Genomic DNA, 15799 nt, shown 5'->3' on the forward strand with positions numbered 1-15799 from the left:
CACCAGATTATATCCACATTTGAATAGCTTGGACTCATGCATGATGTATTCTGTTTATATCCTGACAATTCAACAATCCTCTCAAGCCCTGCTGACTCCTCCACCTCCTCCCTCTCTCACTGCAGCTCCCACCTCTCTGGGGGTCACATGGACGTGCCTCCAGAATTTGCATGCAGGCAGGCACACATATCCCTCCCTCTTTGCACTCTACATGCTTGTGATATTTAATTAATTTCCCTTTTTTAAAAGTTAATATTCCTTTTTCTAAAATTAGCCAATTTGTTTTCTGCTACTTATATGTAAGATTACTAATTTAACATTAAGCTACATATCTATTTCTACCATCTCAAAACACAGCTGACATTAGACATGACTTCAGAACCAAGTGACTTCCAAAAACTCATATACACCTGAACCCTACATGGCTTCCCCTCTCGCCCTCCCATTGCAAAAATTATCAGAACATGGCAGATAAATAAAGGAATTCTTATGCCAGATATCTCAAATCTCATAGTGTATCAAAGGTTAAACAGATATGAACTGCCAAATATTTACTGTTTCCTCAGCTGCTTAGAAGATTTGGAAAAGACCTTGATGCTGCGAAAGATTGAGGGCAGAAGGAGAAAGGGGTGACAGAGAATAAGATGGTTGGATGGCATCATTGACTCAATGGATATGAGTTTGAGCAAACTCCGGGACATGGTGAAGGACAGCGAGGCATGGCGTGCTGCAGTCCATGGAGTTGCAAAGTGTCAGACACGACTCAGCGACGGAACAACAACAACTGCTTAGAAGGATGAAAGGAGAAATTATGGGACAGAAAAGGTGCTTCAGAAACCAATATGGATGTTGTCATCAATTACTATTTGTAGCAGGAGCTGAGATTCTGTAATATAGTCACTCATTCTCATACATTTGTCTCAGTGGCGGGTGAAGAACCAAATTAAAGGCAACAGGAGATATAAATTAGTTAACACACATTTTAATAAGTACATTAAAGACATTCCAATCATTCCCCTTAGAGAAAAAAGATCAACTATTACCATCCCCATTTTAGAGACAAAGCAGCGAGGACAAGAGACTCATGACTGCCATAAAGCTCCAGTCATCTGAGTGCTTTCAGAAATGCAGCAGGACCATCCAGCTGAGGCAGAGAGCTGGGAATGATGAAAAGGAACAAAGGGTAAATGAAAAAACCTGGGGCTGTGCCAGGAGGTCTTCTCTCAGGGTCTCAGCGAAAGTCTGGATCTCATGTAGTTAAGCCACAGGAAAGGGAAAATTCTCCCAGTGAAGGTAGATGAGAATTCATAGATGAACTCTTGAGTTCTGGCATTGGTAAAGGTTACCTTCCCACCACCATGATCCAGAGCAACTCCAATCTGCCCGGGGCAGTAGGACAGGATCTGAAAGGGCTCAGGGCTGGTGCATATAGACACCCCAGCTGAGGACAGCTGCGGAGTCCAGATCCCTCCTCAGGGGTGAAGTTGAAAAATCCCCTTCTCACCACTGACTCTTACCACCCCCACCAGGCAGAATTTTGGCCATATTCCATTTTCCTGAGAACATTCCTCCTCCAACTCCTCATTCTCCTCTCTATATCCAGGAGAATGATACCCATCAGTGATGCTTATAAATCCACCAAGATCGTTACTGCCAAACACGCCTCTGCATCCAGCCCCGTATCTCCTTGCGTCTTCTTCCTCCTCTGCTTCCCACCAGATCCTGTCCACTTTCACTTCCCAGTACACTTTGCCCCACGTGAAGCCCTTACTGCCCAGCACCCCAGGCTCCAGATCAAATTGCTGACCATGCTGGCATTTTTTCAGCCACAAGCCAGTGAACATCATACTTTTCCCATTTGGAGACACTGAGAGGTAGCCATTGGCTCTCTGGGAATTCAGGATGATCCTCACTGTGGGGACAAGGAGACAAAGGTGTGGCCTCACAAAAGATACAAATGAGATTTGTCCCATAGATTCTGGGGCCTTCATGACAATGGTGGGAGACTCCTCAGGGGACCAGGACAAAGACTGCTTTTGACCTTGTGTTCAGACTATTAGCAACCATATCTAGAGAGTTTAAAGAACACAAAAAATTCAAGGCAGTGCGATGAGACTGGAGAGGAAAAAAAGATAAGAACTGGGATCACTGCTGCTGCTGCTGCTGCTAAGTCACTTCAGTCGTGTCCGACTCTGTGCGAGCCCATAGACGGCAGCCCACCCAGGCTCCCCCGTCCCTGGGATTCTCCAGGCAAGAACACTGGAGTGGGTTGCCATTTCCTTCTCCAGCTGAGCAAATCTGGGGAAAGGTTTATGGCTCTGAACTCAGGATAAAGAATTTGGATACATTAGTCACATGAAGACCTTCCTCTTTAAAACAAACGGGCTGACCCATAAGTAATAAGAGCTTCACAGGAAAATGGTAATTTGCAAACTTCAGCCACTATCCCCTCCAGATACTCACTTGTCTTATGTTCCAGATCCCTCATCAATTTTCCTAGAGTAAAAGAACAAAAGGACAGTGAGCAATTCTTTCTTTTTTTGTTTTTCTTTAGCCACACTGCTCGGCTTTCGGGAAGACCAGGGATTGAACCCAGGCCAACGGCAGTGAAAGCACTGAGTCCTACCCACTGGCCCACCAGGGAATTCTTGACAGGAAGCAGCTCTGGCACCACAGCTTCTCGGTCAAACTTTCTTATGGTATCACATATAACTTCAACAGTTAACAGGGGATCATGAAAGTTCAAGTGAAACAGAGGAATTAATTCAGGAGACACCCACAGCTGTCCAGTCTAAACAGGTTCATGTGAATATCCACGGCAACACGTGCTGAACCCACCTGGTGCTTCATTAAAGAGCACCTTTGGGCATACTACCTGTTTTTAAACTGAGTCCTAAACTTCTAGTCCTAAACCACACTATTTCTCTCCACTCTCAAAGACATGTCTTTAGAGTCATTTTCTCACTATTCTTTATTTTCAATTGTGGTTAAAACACATAACAGTTACTGTCTTTACCAATTTTTAAGTGTATAGTTCATTAATGTTAAGTATATCTAAATTGTTGTGCAACCAGTTTCCAGAACTTTTGCATTTTTTAAAATTTAAACTCTATACTCGTAAATCTACTTTATGTTCCTATGGATTTGACTACTTCAGAGACCTCATATACATGGAAGCACACAGTACTTGTCTCTTTGTGACTGGCTCATTTCACTTAGCATTTTGTCCTCGAGGTTCATTCATGTTAGAGTATGTGTCACAGTTTCCTTCCTTTTTAGGCTGGATAGTATTCAATTGTCTGCATATGCCACATTCCATTTCTCCATTCATCCAGTGATGAACATTTGGGTTGCTTCTGCTTCCTGTCCATTGTGAATAATGTTGCTATGAACACGAGAGTGCAAATATCTCTTTGAGGGCCTGCTTTTAATTCTTTGGGAAGTGGGAATGCTAGATCATATGGTAATTATGTGTTTAAAATTTTGTGGAAATGCCATACTGTTTTTCATAGCCTCCCAATGTTAGATATGAAATATATTTCTACCAACTCCGAGAACTATTAACTATGATTCTATATTATGGAACAGTCTTAGACTATCACATGGAAGCCTCCACGGTTTGGACTTAGATTTCCTCCCCAGTGTCCCTGCCTGGTGTGAATGACATGCAGGAACTCTGAGAAGGTGCAGCCATGATCAAAACTTAAAGAAACATTACAGAGAAAGAAAGAAGGTTTTCTAGGCTCAGAACTCCTTCCTTTACCATGGAATCCTCTGAGTCCTTTCTCTAAACAAAGAAGTTTATCTGAAAATTCTTTCGTCTGTTTTCTGATTGCAGACTGATAGGCTTTTCAATCCAGAACTTCTTCCAGGGGTATCTAGAGATAATGAAGTCACAGTAATTACTCCTGAGAGAAGGCATGGTTTCCCACTGTCAGAGTATATGCATGCGAACAAATACCAATAATGGACCAAAGAGGCAGATAGTAAAAGCTGCTTTTCCAAGTGGCTGGTTTCGACATCAGAGTCAGAGAGAAGAATATAGAGATCTGAAGAAAGGGCCATGATCCAAGGATTCTCGATCCACCAACATGTCATTTATGGTGGTTTAGTTGCTAAGTCGTGTCTGACTATCAAGACCCCATGGACTGCAACCTGCCAGGCTCCTCTGTCCATGGGATTCTCCAGGCAAGAATACTGGAGTGGGTTGCCATTCCCTTTTCCAGGGCATCTTCCCAACCCAGGGCTCAACCTGCAGGAGATTTTTTTTTACCACCGAGTCACCAGAGAAGCCCCAAAACCTAGAGCTATGCCTGAATAGGGACTTAAACAGATTAAAAGTCTGGTGTTCGACCTACTGACTGAGCTATCCGGGCCCTCTTAAGTATCAAAACAAAATATTTAAATAACAAAATTACTAAGGAAAACCTCATGGAGATATATCAATCCTATTCCAAGAACACAAAGAATGTACCTTATTTTTAAGTGCATAGAACTGTCCAAAAATTTAAAACACACAATACAGAAAGCCTCGATAAAGTCCAAAATACTAGAAATGGCTGATCACAAAATGTCTGATCACAAAATGTAAAAAAACTATGAAACATAAAGCTGTTAGAAAAAAAAAACAAAACACAGCACCATTGACAGATGTCCTCTTTTTTAAACAAATCTTATATTAAATAGCAAATGAAATTTAAAATTTTAAAATATCTAGAAAACAATAAAAAATACTATGGACTAGAAATTATAGCATATGACAAAAACAAGCCTCTTAAATATATACACACAAAAGTATAAAATATTAAAAATAGAAAAAAGAGAAAGGCAAGTAGAAAAGGCAAAAATAGATATAAACAAAACATATTCAGATATAAACAATAAAATGTAAGGATATTATTTGTCAAACACTGCAAATACTTTTTAAGTTATAAATGAAAGTGGTGGTTTTCCAGGAGCTATAAATACTAAATATTCCAATTAAAATGTGTCAGATGAATTTCTTTTAAAAGAAAACAAAATTTTATGTTGCTTATAAGAGATACATAAAAATAACAGCCCAGGTAGGTTGAGAGTTAAAGAATAAAAAGTTTAATAGTATGAAAACACTAATCAAAAGAAAACTAGAATAATTACTGATATCAGACAAAATACTCTAGAGCAAGAAGTCTTACACATTCTGTATCACCCTCATGTCTTATATAATCACTCATCTCCGACAGTCTCTGTCTGGTCTCCCCAGCCAGAATCTGGCATCCTGTCTCCTTTCCCCACCTGGTAACTGGTCCATGGTAAATGCTCAGATTATGCCAACAGTCCTGGTGTCTCTGGGATGAACTGTGTATTCTCAAAATACTTGGCTTTTATCTCTGTTCAAAGCTTCTGCATATCGTTATGGGTATGGTTGTTGAAAACTGTCAGTGTTTAATGCCTAACACACTGGCTAAGAACCACTGCCAAAGAAACCATTATCCCTGTGACTCATATAAGTGTCTTCTTCTTATGATCCAGCAGAGAGCAGGAAACCATCACTAACAAGCATGGAGGGCAATCTGATGAAGAAATGTGCTCTACAAAATGTGAGGGAGTGCAGGAGGAGAGGTGGCTGGGAACCAAATAGGAATAAAAAGAATGAAAGGACACTGGGTCTTAGAAACAAATGTGTATTTTAAATTTTTTCAAATACTCTGTCACAATCTCCTCCCATTTCAACTCTCCCTATCCTCTTACCATGCTAAGTTCCAAGAAAATAATTTTTCTAGGACGTTCTATGGAATATTTTTCATATTAAACTTTCTAGAAGAACCTCTCTTCTTCCAAATAACCCCTTTCAGCCCTTGCCAAATTTCTATAAGTTATGGTGACAGAAAAAACACAGGAACACCTAAGTGGCTAAAAATATAAAGCAACAGAACTTACCTGCTTGTTATGTCACTTGGGTCCTAGAAAGGAAGAGAAGACAGACTGTCATGGAAATAAGGTTCCCAGGAGCTGCCTCCGTTCCTTACGATGAGCTCGCCGGGAATGGGTACAGGATAGGACTGTACAGAGAATTTTCTGGTGGGCTTCGACCTGTGCTATTCTCCGCTGTGGTTTATGGGGACACGTTTCCCCTTCCTTTCCTCCATTTGAGTCTAGAATATCGTCTCCAGGAAAACTCCCTTAATCTGGTAAGACTCTTACTGTCTATCAGATTAAGACTGAAATCTCAGAATGCCTTCGAAGGCCTCTACTCAGCTGGCCCCATCTTACCTAGCCCATCTTCCCTTTAACTTCTTCCTCACTTAAGCTGACTCCTCCAGAAAGGTAGCCCCTTTCACTCGATGTACCTTCCTATCTTCCAAACGCTCTTCCTCAGCACCTGCGGGCTTCCCAGGTGGCTCAGTGGTAAAGAATCCTCCTGTCAGTGCAAGAGCCACAAGAGACTCAGGTTCAATCCCTGGGTCAAGAAGATCCCCTGGAGGAAGAAATGGCTAACCCACTCCAGTATTCCTGCCTGGAAAATCCCATGGACAGAGGAGCCTGTGGGCTACAGTCCATGGGGTTGCAAAGAGTTGGACAGGACTGACATGCATGCTGCACCTACACCCACCTTTTTATTATCACACTCATTAAGTTTATCATCACATTCATGTGTTTCATTTTAACCAATGCACCTCCACAAATGGAATGTTCAACTCCTCTTTCCTGCGAACACAAATCTTTACACTTTCCTCAAGGCTACCATTAAGAGCTGCTTCATCCATGAAGCCTTCCCTGACTAGCCTTTTCCAGAATTCCTGTGGCTTCCAGTCTGATCATAAGATTTAACACTCAATTATTTCTTATAATTATAAATGTGCATGTTTGGATGTGAGAGTTGGACCATAAAGAAAGCAGAGCATTGAAGAATTGATGCTTTGAACTGCGATGTTAGAGAAGACTCTTGAGAGTCCCTTGGACTGCAAGGAGATTAAACCAGTTAATTCTAAAGGAAATCAGTCCTGAATATTCATTGGAAGGACTGATGCTGAAGCTCTAATACTCTGGGCACCTGATGCAAAGAACCAACTCATTGTAAAAGACCCTGAAGCTGGGAAAGAATGAGGGCAGGAGGAGAAGGGGACGACAGAGGAGGAGATGATTGGATGGCATGACCAACTCAATGGACATGAGTTTGAACAAGCTCCAGGAGTTGGCGATGGACAGGGAAGCCTGGTGTGCTGCAGTCCATGGTGTTGCAAAGAGTCCGACAAGACTAAGAGACTGCACTAAATTGACTGACAGATCTCACTATCTCAGTGTAACATCTGTGCATATTGCTGTCTCCTGCCCACTGTGATTTGGGACTTACAACCTATTGGTTTGCTAGTTAACCTGTCAAGAACTCAATAAATGAGAACAAAACCTTGTCTCTCCTGACTCCTGGTCCAAATATAATGCTAATGGAGGGGCCAGACTGCAGCCTGAAGCAAGAGGTCCAATTTAACTGGTCCCTCACCTGCAAAAGTTCAAGTGCTTGCTGCCGAGCCTTCTTCTCTAACTCAGAAATCAGGTCTCCAGCCGGATGACCTCCTCAGAGCCCTTGGTGACATGGCTGTTCCTCCCTTCAATGAGCTGTTGCTCCGTTCCCTCCAGCCACTCCAACAGGTGCTGCTCCCTTTCTCTCAGGAACTGATGGCCCTGCTCAAACACTGATGCTGCTTGTGTCTTGCTTGTGGTTCTGGAATTTTGCCTACAGTAAAGGCAGAAAGACAAAGAGGATTTCTCCTGAGAGGCTGGAAAACACCAGAATGTTTGTCTGAGGATAAGTTCAGAACTAGAATCCCTTCTATCACACCCACATTCTCCTCATCCCTCATTATCCCCCTCCCCTCAACATATATATATATATATATATATATATATATATATATACACACACACACAAACACACACACACTTCTCTCTCTCTCTCTCCCACCCAACACAGGTACAAAGAACATTCACTTGAAACTTCTCGTACCAGCAGGGCCTGAATCTCATCTTCTCCTGTAGACTGAGAATTCTGAATTCTGTCCCTGTCTCCCTTCAGAATCTTCATATGGTTTAGAATTTTACCCTATGGGGGGAAAAAGCATGAATAATCTCAAGATGAAGATGAAAATGCCCTCAATAAGAAAAGACACCTGCAAAATGATTTCAGAGTGAAATCAGATAGTCTTTGATCTTATGTAGTATTATAAGATGACTAGGTTGGAATAGTTTTCATCCTAGTTAATGAAGAAGAAACAGAGTGAGTGCTATGTTGGCTTAGAGTAGCTTCTCAGAAGTGAGATAAAATGCATGTTAAACTTATACTGTACTGTATGTCAATTACATCTCAATAAAACTGGGAGAAAAATAAGTGAGATAAAATTAAATTTATTATCATTACAACTACTAAGACTTATAGTGTGGTTTTTATATTTACACTGTTTCTTTCCACCAAAATATAGATAATTTATATTAAAATTAATTGATAACATAGAAATAAAAAAGAAAATCAACACAAAATAATGAAGGAAAATATATATACTAACTCCACATCACTGAGTGAATGACTAAATTGATTTTAAGAGTCCTGTTAACCAAGGACAAAAGGGAAATAGTGATTCATGTAATCCTTTAGCAGACAGAAGGAAAACTACTGGTACATCAGAAAAAAATAATATTTTCCCTGAGATTAAATTCTGAAAGGAAATTCATACAAGATGCAATCTTCTCAAAAATATTTTTATAATAGAGATGAAGCACACACTTTGAAGCTAAGTATCAAGACGGCTATCAAGAGCGCTGGTATTCCATACTGCTGGTTGAGGCTTGATCAGATGCTTCAGAAACTAAAACATCAAGGCAGTGGGACAGACTTGCTATTATAAAAGATATGAAAACAAACCAGTTTATTATTCAAATTAGAAGAATACATGTTGCCAAGAACTTACCATGCTACAGAATTTGAACCTTCTCCTTAACAATTATTAGAATGGCTATTATTTTAAAAAATGAAAGATAACAAGTATTGGTGAAGATGTGAAGAAAAGGAAACCCTGGTACACTACTAATGAGAATGGAAACTGGCACAGCCATGGAAAACACGATAGATGCTTCTCAAAAAACTAAAAATAGAACTACCATATGACCCAGCAATCCTGTTTCTAGGTATTTATCTAAAGAAATTGAGATCAGGATATCGAAGAGACATCTCCACTCCCATGTTTATTGCAGCATTATCCTCAACAGCCAAGCTATGGAAACAACCTAATGTCCAATGGATGAATGGATAAAGACAGTGTGGTATATACATACAATGGCATGTTACTCAGCCTTAAAAAAAGAAGAAAATCCTGCCATTTGCAACAACACAGATGGACCTGGAGGACATTATGTAAAGTGAAATGAGCCAGGCACAAAAGACAAACACCAAATCATCTCACTTGTATGAGGAATCTAAAACTCGGACAGAAGCAGAGTAGGATGGTGGTGGCCAGCAGCTGGAGGGAAGTGTAAAGGGGAGGTGAGGGTCAAAGGGTAAAAGTTTCAGTTATGCAAGATAAGTAAGTTCTGAAGATCTACTCTATACCATAGTGCTTACAGATAACAATGCTGTGTTGTACAGTTAAAATTTGCTAACAGGATAGATCTTGCTAAGTGTTCTCTCTCTCACACACACAGTAAGACAATAATAATAATAAATCGGGTGGGAGGAAACTTTGGGAGGTGATAAATATGTCTCTTGCCTTGATGGTAGCGACATACTTATCCCCAAACTTAAATTGCATACAGTAAATATATGGACAGCTTTTTATGTGTCAATTATACCTCAATAAAGTGTTTATTAAAAAAATTTTGGACCTTATCCTGAAGGTACAATAGAACTTTTCTGGCTCCAAGAACAGAGCTGGGGTCCAGCAAGCTTCTTACCTGATAAGGCTGCGCAGCCTTCTCCAGCAGAACAGCAGCGTGGTGCCTGTGCTCCCGGGACTCCTATACGACACACAGTATCTGCTGGTCATCCTTGCAGTAGTAATGCACCTTCTCCAAATGCTGCCCGCACAGCTGCTCTGCTCTCTGCGCGAGTGGTCGGTCCTCTCTGGGTTGTCTCTCCTCATCTACTTTCATCCTCCAGATATTCTTCACTATGCTGGCCATCTGCCACACATGGCGGATAGTCTCTTTCTTAAAGGCTGTCTTGCAGAGAGAATAATATAATGGCTGCTGAGCAGATTCACAGACCTTAATGATGCAGTGATAGCAGAAGATGTGACTACAGTCGATGGTAACAGGGTCTTTCAAGTAGTCAAGACAGATAGAGCACATCACCTTGTCCTCCAGTTTCCTCAGAGGAGAGGCAGTGGCCATGACAGCAACACTGAAACCCTGCAGAGCGTTCCTTCTCAAAATGAAGAATGACTTTCTAAGAGGGCACGAAGTAAAAACAGAAATTGTGAATTTATTCAACATTAAAATGGAACTCATGAGAAAATAGTTTTTATGCTCAAACTGTTCCCAACCGTTTCCCTCCAAATCCAAAGTTCCTTTCAGACCACTATTCAGAACAGATTCCAGCCTGCAAAGCTAACCTGGTGTTAGTTTCAGGTAGTCAGCTTTTCTGTAAACATTTTAAAGGGTACTAATACGTGTTATTAAGTGGTGAGTATTCTAGAAGATTATAATATTGGGCAAGTAAATACCCAATAAAGTCTAAGGAATTTCCCTCACTCTAAGTAGATCAGCTTTAGTGAAAATATTTGCTGTAAATGATTCAATAGTAAAGAATAGGAATTACAAAAATTTAGGGCTTAGGTCCAGTGGTTAAGAATTTTCACTCCAACTGCAGAGGGCATGGGTTTGCTCCTTGATTGGGGAACTAAGGTCCCACATCCTACACGGTGTGGCCAAAAAAATTATAATTATAAAAACTTTAGGTCTATATTTTAAAACTCATCTGAGAACATGAGAGTTAGATTATTAGAAATCATTAGGTTCAATCATAGGTCTTTTATTCATATGCTGCCTTGTAAACATCATTATGTTTAAACTAATGGATTTAAACTAATGGTTTTCAAACATTTTTGGAAACATCACAGTTAGAAACGTATTCACGTCTAATAAATTAACACATGCACATGCATATGCACACACATACTAAAACACAAGTTTTGTTCAATATCATTTACTGACTTTTAAAACTGCAGTCCATTTTAAAAATGCTGGTTATAACCCACAAAATTGATGCCATGATATAAGCTATTGCAATTGATAATTTGAAAATCACTGGTTTAAACCACATTAACTTTATCACTTGGAGAAGGCGATGGCACCCCACTCCAGTACTCTTGCCTGGAAAATCCCATGGATGGGGGAGCCTGGTAGCCTACAGTCCACGGGGTCGCGAAGAGTCAGACACAACTGAGCGACTTCACTTTCACTTTTCACTTTCATGCACTGGAGAAGGAAATGGCAACCCACTCCAGTGTTCTTGCCTGGAGAATCCCAGGGATGGGGGAGCCTGGTGGGCTGCCATCTATGGGGTCGCACAGAGTCGGACACGACTGAAGCGACTTAGCAGCAGCAGCAGCAGCTTTCAACTTAAATTCACATCTCCAATTGCATTATTTTCCTCATTGTTCTTATTCCTTGGTAAGAGCTACCAACAACTACCCCATTACCCAAGCTAAAACCTAGGTGTGAAAAATCACACCTCATTACCACCTCCCATATCTGGTCACTGAATTAAATAAGAGAATATCTGGAATAAAAATTTCACTGCATGAAATTAACAGCAGCATGCAGATGACAGAAAAAAAAAGTCAATGAACTTGAAGAAGGTGCAATAAAAATTACTGAATCTTAATAGTAGAATTTTTTCTAAAAAGCAGAAACCCAGTAACTTATGAAATATCAAAAGGTCTAATATTCATGTCATTAGTGTACCAGAGAAGGAAAAGAAATTGGTAAAGGAAAAAACAGAAAAAAAAATAGCTGAAAACTTCTCAAGTATGTATGGCAAAAGACACAGATTTACAGATTCAAGAAGCTCAGCAAATGCCAAAGAGAATAACTTAAAGAAAAACCACCCCAAATACACCATCACCAAACTGCTGTAAAGCAAAGATGAAGAAAAAAATCTTGAAAGCAATCAGAAAAAAATAACATCACAATGAGGGGAAGGATGATGATTCAGATGTTGGCACATTTCTTGTTAGAAGCCATAAAGGTCAACAGACAGTGGGAGAAGCATCTGGAAAGTGCTGTGAAAAGTCCTGTCAATCCAGGGTTCTACAGCACTAAAATATCCTTCAGAAATGAAAGCAAAATATAAATATTTTCAGATGAAAGAAAACTGAGAAAATGTTATCACCAGTAAACCTGCCCTAAAAGAACTGCTAATGGAAGTTCTTCAGGCTAATGTGAAATTCCACAGGGACATTTGGAACTTCAGGAATAACAAGAGAACAGAAGAAATGGCAACAGAAATGGTAAACATTTGGATAAATACAGTAGCTTATTTTACACCTCACAAGTTCTTTAAGATATGTAGGACAGTTGGAAGCAAAAATTATAACATCGTTAGAGAGATTATGTAGATGTAATACATTAGACAATTACAGGGAAAGTGAACTATATGGTTGTAAGGCTTCTACATTTTACCTGAAGTTGCAAACTTTCAACTCTGCTTATCTTTTTAACTCTAAGGTCTGTATATTGTAACCCAGAGACCAACACCCAAAAATACTATGAATAGATATAGGCAAAAGCTAACAGGTAATTAACTTGGAATATTTAAAAATATTAGAAATAAGAGAAGGCAATAAAAATGAAATAGAGTAAAAAAAAAAAAATAAGGTACAAATAGAAATAATAAAATAGTGGACCCAAGTTCAATAATGTTAATAGTTACATTAAATGTGAATAGTTTAGACACACCTACTAAAAGATTTGTCAAATTGGTTTATAAGAAAGACAAAACTATGTTCTATCTCCAAATAGAATGTTAAATGTAGTAATATAGATCTCTAAATATCTATATTATTGTTAGATATTAAATATAATAATATAGATCTCCAGAAGTAAAAGAATTGAAAAAAGTGTACCATCTAGCAAACTCTAATCAAAATAAAGCTGGAGTAGCTATGTTAATATTAGATAAAGTAGACTTCAGAACAAGCTATGTTACAAGGGATAAATAGGGCTATTACATAATGATAAAGGAGTTATTTTGCCAAGAAAATATGCTAATCACAAATGTGTGTGCAACAACAGAGCACCATCAAAAGAAACAAAATCTGAATCATTGGAGTTCCAGAAGGAGAAGAGAGGAAGACAGAGACAGAAAAACTATTTGAAGAAACAATGGCTAAAACTTTCCTAAACCTGGGAGAAAAAATTTATGCATTCAAGTTCACAAAGCTATTAGATCACCCTATTACTTCAGTCTGAAATGATCTTCTCCAAGACACATTATAATAAAACTGCCAAAAATATAAGACAAGGACAGAATCCTAAAATCAGCAAGAGAAAAGAAGACTGTAAACTACAAAGCTGCTCCTATTAGGCTAGCAATGGATTTCTTAGCAGAAATCCTATAGGCCAGGTGCCGGGAGCCAGCACGGGAGTTCCCACCCATGACAAAGGTCTTGCGGAGAGGCCTGATATGCAAAGGTGAGTCAGGGCTCGAGGGGCCCCCCTGGTTCTGCCTGAGCATCTACCCCCAAATCAGAATCTGTTTTACTATTTTACGACTTTCACCAACTCCTCTGACATTAACGGGGGCGGGGGGGTGGGGGGGCTATCCCCGACCACTTTTCTCTGAAGGAAATCAACTTAGAGTTCTAGCTAGTTAGCCTCCTGGGCATAATAAGAGTGTTTCAATCCAAACCCCTCAGACGGCTCTCTAACTTGCCTGACAGGTTTACCCGGACTCCTACAGCTACGCATACAATTGTTTGTATGCGTAGCTGTAGGAGTCCGGAGGAGGAGGCACGGGGAAGCTTAAGATATTCAAATAGTATAGAGCCTCTTGGAGAGTTAGAATTTGTTAGAACTAGTAGAAGATTTCATTGTTGAGCCAATGCTTGCTGCCAAGTTTCCACATCCCCTGTATTGTATCCTTGGAAGTGTATTAATTAATATAGTTGGTATGTAGAAAAAATAAGTAGTGGCCTTGGTGTTAACAACTTTAGACCCTTAAGGTAATAAATTCTTTCCTTGTTGTAAACCCACTGCACCTCTGCCCTATAGGAATGCAACTTTATCTAACACCTTTGGAGGATGGCGCCAAACTTTAAAATAATTACTCTTAGAGAAAATAAGTCTTATGGTTGACAAATCTTTATCAGAGTCATAAAATGTTAACAGGCCTTCTGGCCTGAAGATGATGTAAATCACCTAAACCATCTGTATATGATGATAAGTTTGCAGAAAAGAAAGCCTGGTCTCAGTAAGGATCAAAGACTGCTGACTTTGCATGATTTCACACCCCCTATTATCGTCTATGCACAACTTAAGGTATATAAGCTCCCTTTGAAAATAAAGCTACGGGCCTGCTCAAAGCTTGATCTCCCCGTGTCGTGTCATTCTTTCTTGTTTCCTTTTCCTCCGTTTCTTTTCTGTTCTTCCTTCAGGACATTTAATTGGAGCGTGGGGGTCCTCTGGGACTACTTATTTGCCTGGACTTCTAAGACCCACTCGAGAAGGCACCCAAGGTGGGGCACCTTCCCCTATTCGAGAGGGCGCCTGTGGCCTCCATAGTCAGAGCTAACCTGGTGTCACAGGTTATATTGATTTTTCGCGTAAACCAGTTATAATGAGCCTCTAATATCTCTCAGCCTTTGCTATTCTAATCGCCAACGCCATCCTCCTGAGGGAATCCCTGGATCCAACCAGGGCTGGACCCTGGTAGCCAGGAAAGAGTTGGATGATATAGTCAAGAATTAGATGTCAGTTACGTATTGAGAATTCTCTGTCTGACAAAGTTGTCCTTTACTAAGGAGAAACAAAGACTTTGGGCTTCCCTGGTAGTGTAGCAGTAAAGAATCTGTCTGCAATGCAGATGTGGGTTTGATACCTGGGTCAGAAAGATCCTCTGGAGAAGAAAATGGTACTCCATTCCAATATTCTTGCCCAGAAAATCCCACGGACAGAAGAGCCTGGCAGGCTACAAAGAGTTGGGGCTGCAAAGAGTTGGACATGACTTAGCAACTAAACAACAACAAAAACTTTACCAGATAGTTTGACAGAAAACAACAAAAATTCTGTAAAGCAATTATCTGTCAATAAAAAATATAAATTAAAAAAAAATAAGTAAAAACATAATTTACAACAAAAAGGAAAAAAAAAAAAAAAAAAAGGCTTTACCAGATGGGATTTCTCTGGTGGTCCAGTGGTGAAGAATTCACCTGCCAATGCAGGGAACATGGGTTCAATCCCTGGTCCAGGAAGATCCCTCATGCTGTGGAGCAACTAAGCCCGTGTGCCACAACTGCTGAGCCCGAGTGCCACAGCAAGAGAAACCACTGCAATGAGAAGCCTGCACGCTTCAACAGAAGTGGCTGCAACTAGAGAAAGCCCACACACAGCAACAAAGACCCAGTGCAGCCCAATAAATAAATAATATAATCACACAAAATGTTTACAAAACACCATTTACAAAAGAAAGACTTCACCGGACAAAAAATGAGGGAGTTTATCACTGATAGACCTTCCTTACGAGAAATGCTAGAAGTTCTTCAAACTGAAATGAAAAGATGCTAGTTAGTAATATGAAAACATACAGATACATAGACCATACAGGTAAAGA

The 15799-nt window shown here is 40.0% G+C and overlaps 1 long non-coding RNA gene and 1 pseudogene across 2 annotated transcripts; one reads left to right on the forward strand and one right to left on the reverse strand.

The window, feature by feature from the left end:
* Positions 1-1110: 1110 nt before the first annotated feature.
* LOC147347162 (tripartite motif-containing protein 26-like) lies at positions 1111-11973 on the reverse strand (annotated as a pseudogene). Its single transcript, XR_015152176.1, has 7 exons — positions 9922-11973; positions 7985-8080; positions 7481-7714; positions 5920-5942; positions 3764-3878; positions 2464-2496; positions 1111-1912 (listed from the first exon to the last, which is right to left on the reverse strand). The product of XR_015152176.1 is annotated as a tripartite motif-containing protein 26-like (transcript).
* Positions 2555-8400, forward strand: LOC147347163 (uncharacterized). Its single transcript, XR_015152183.1, has 2 exons — positions 2555-2799; positions 6720-8400. It is a non-coding gene; the product is annotated as an uncharacterized LOC147347163 (long non-coding RNA).
* Positions 11974-15799: the final 3826 nt, after the last annotated feature.

This window comes from Bos grunniens, chromosome 23, assembly GCF_055505025.1.
Source record: "Bos grunniens cultivar Pamir isolate PY7600 chromosome 23, Bosgru_T2T1.0, whole genome shotgun sequence".
Taxonomy (NCBI): domain Eukaryota; kingdom Metazoa; phylum Chordata; class Mammalia; order Artiodactyla; family Bovidae; genus Bos; species Bos grunniens.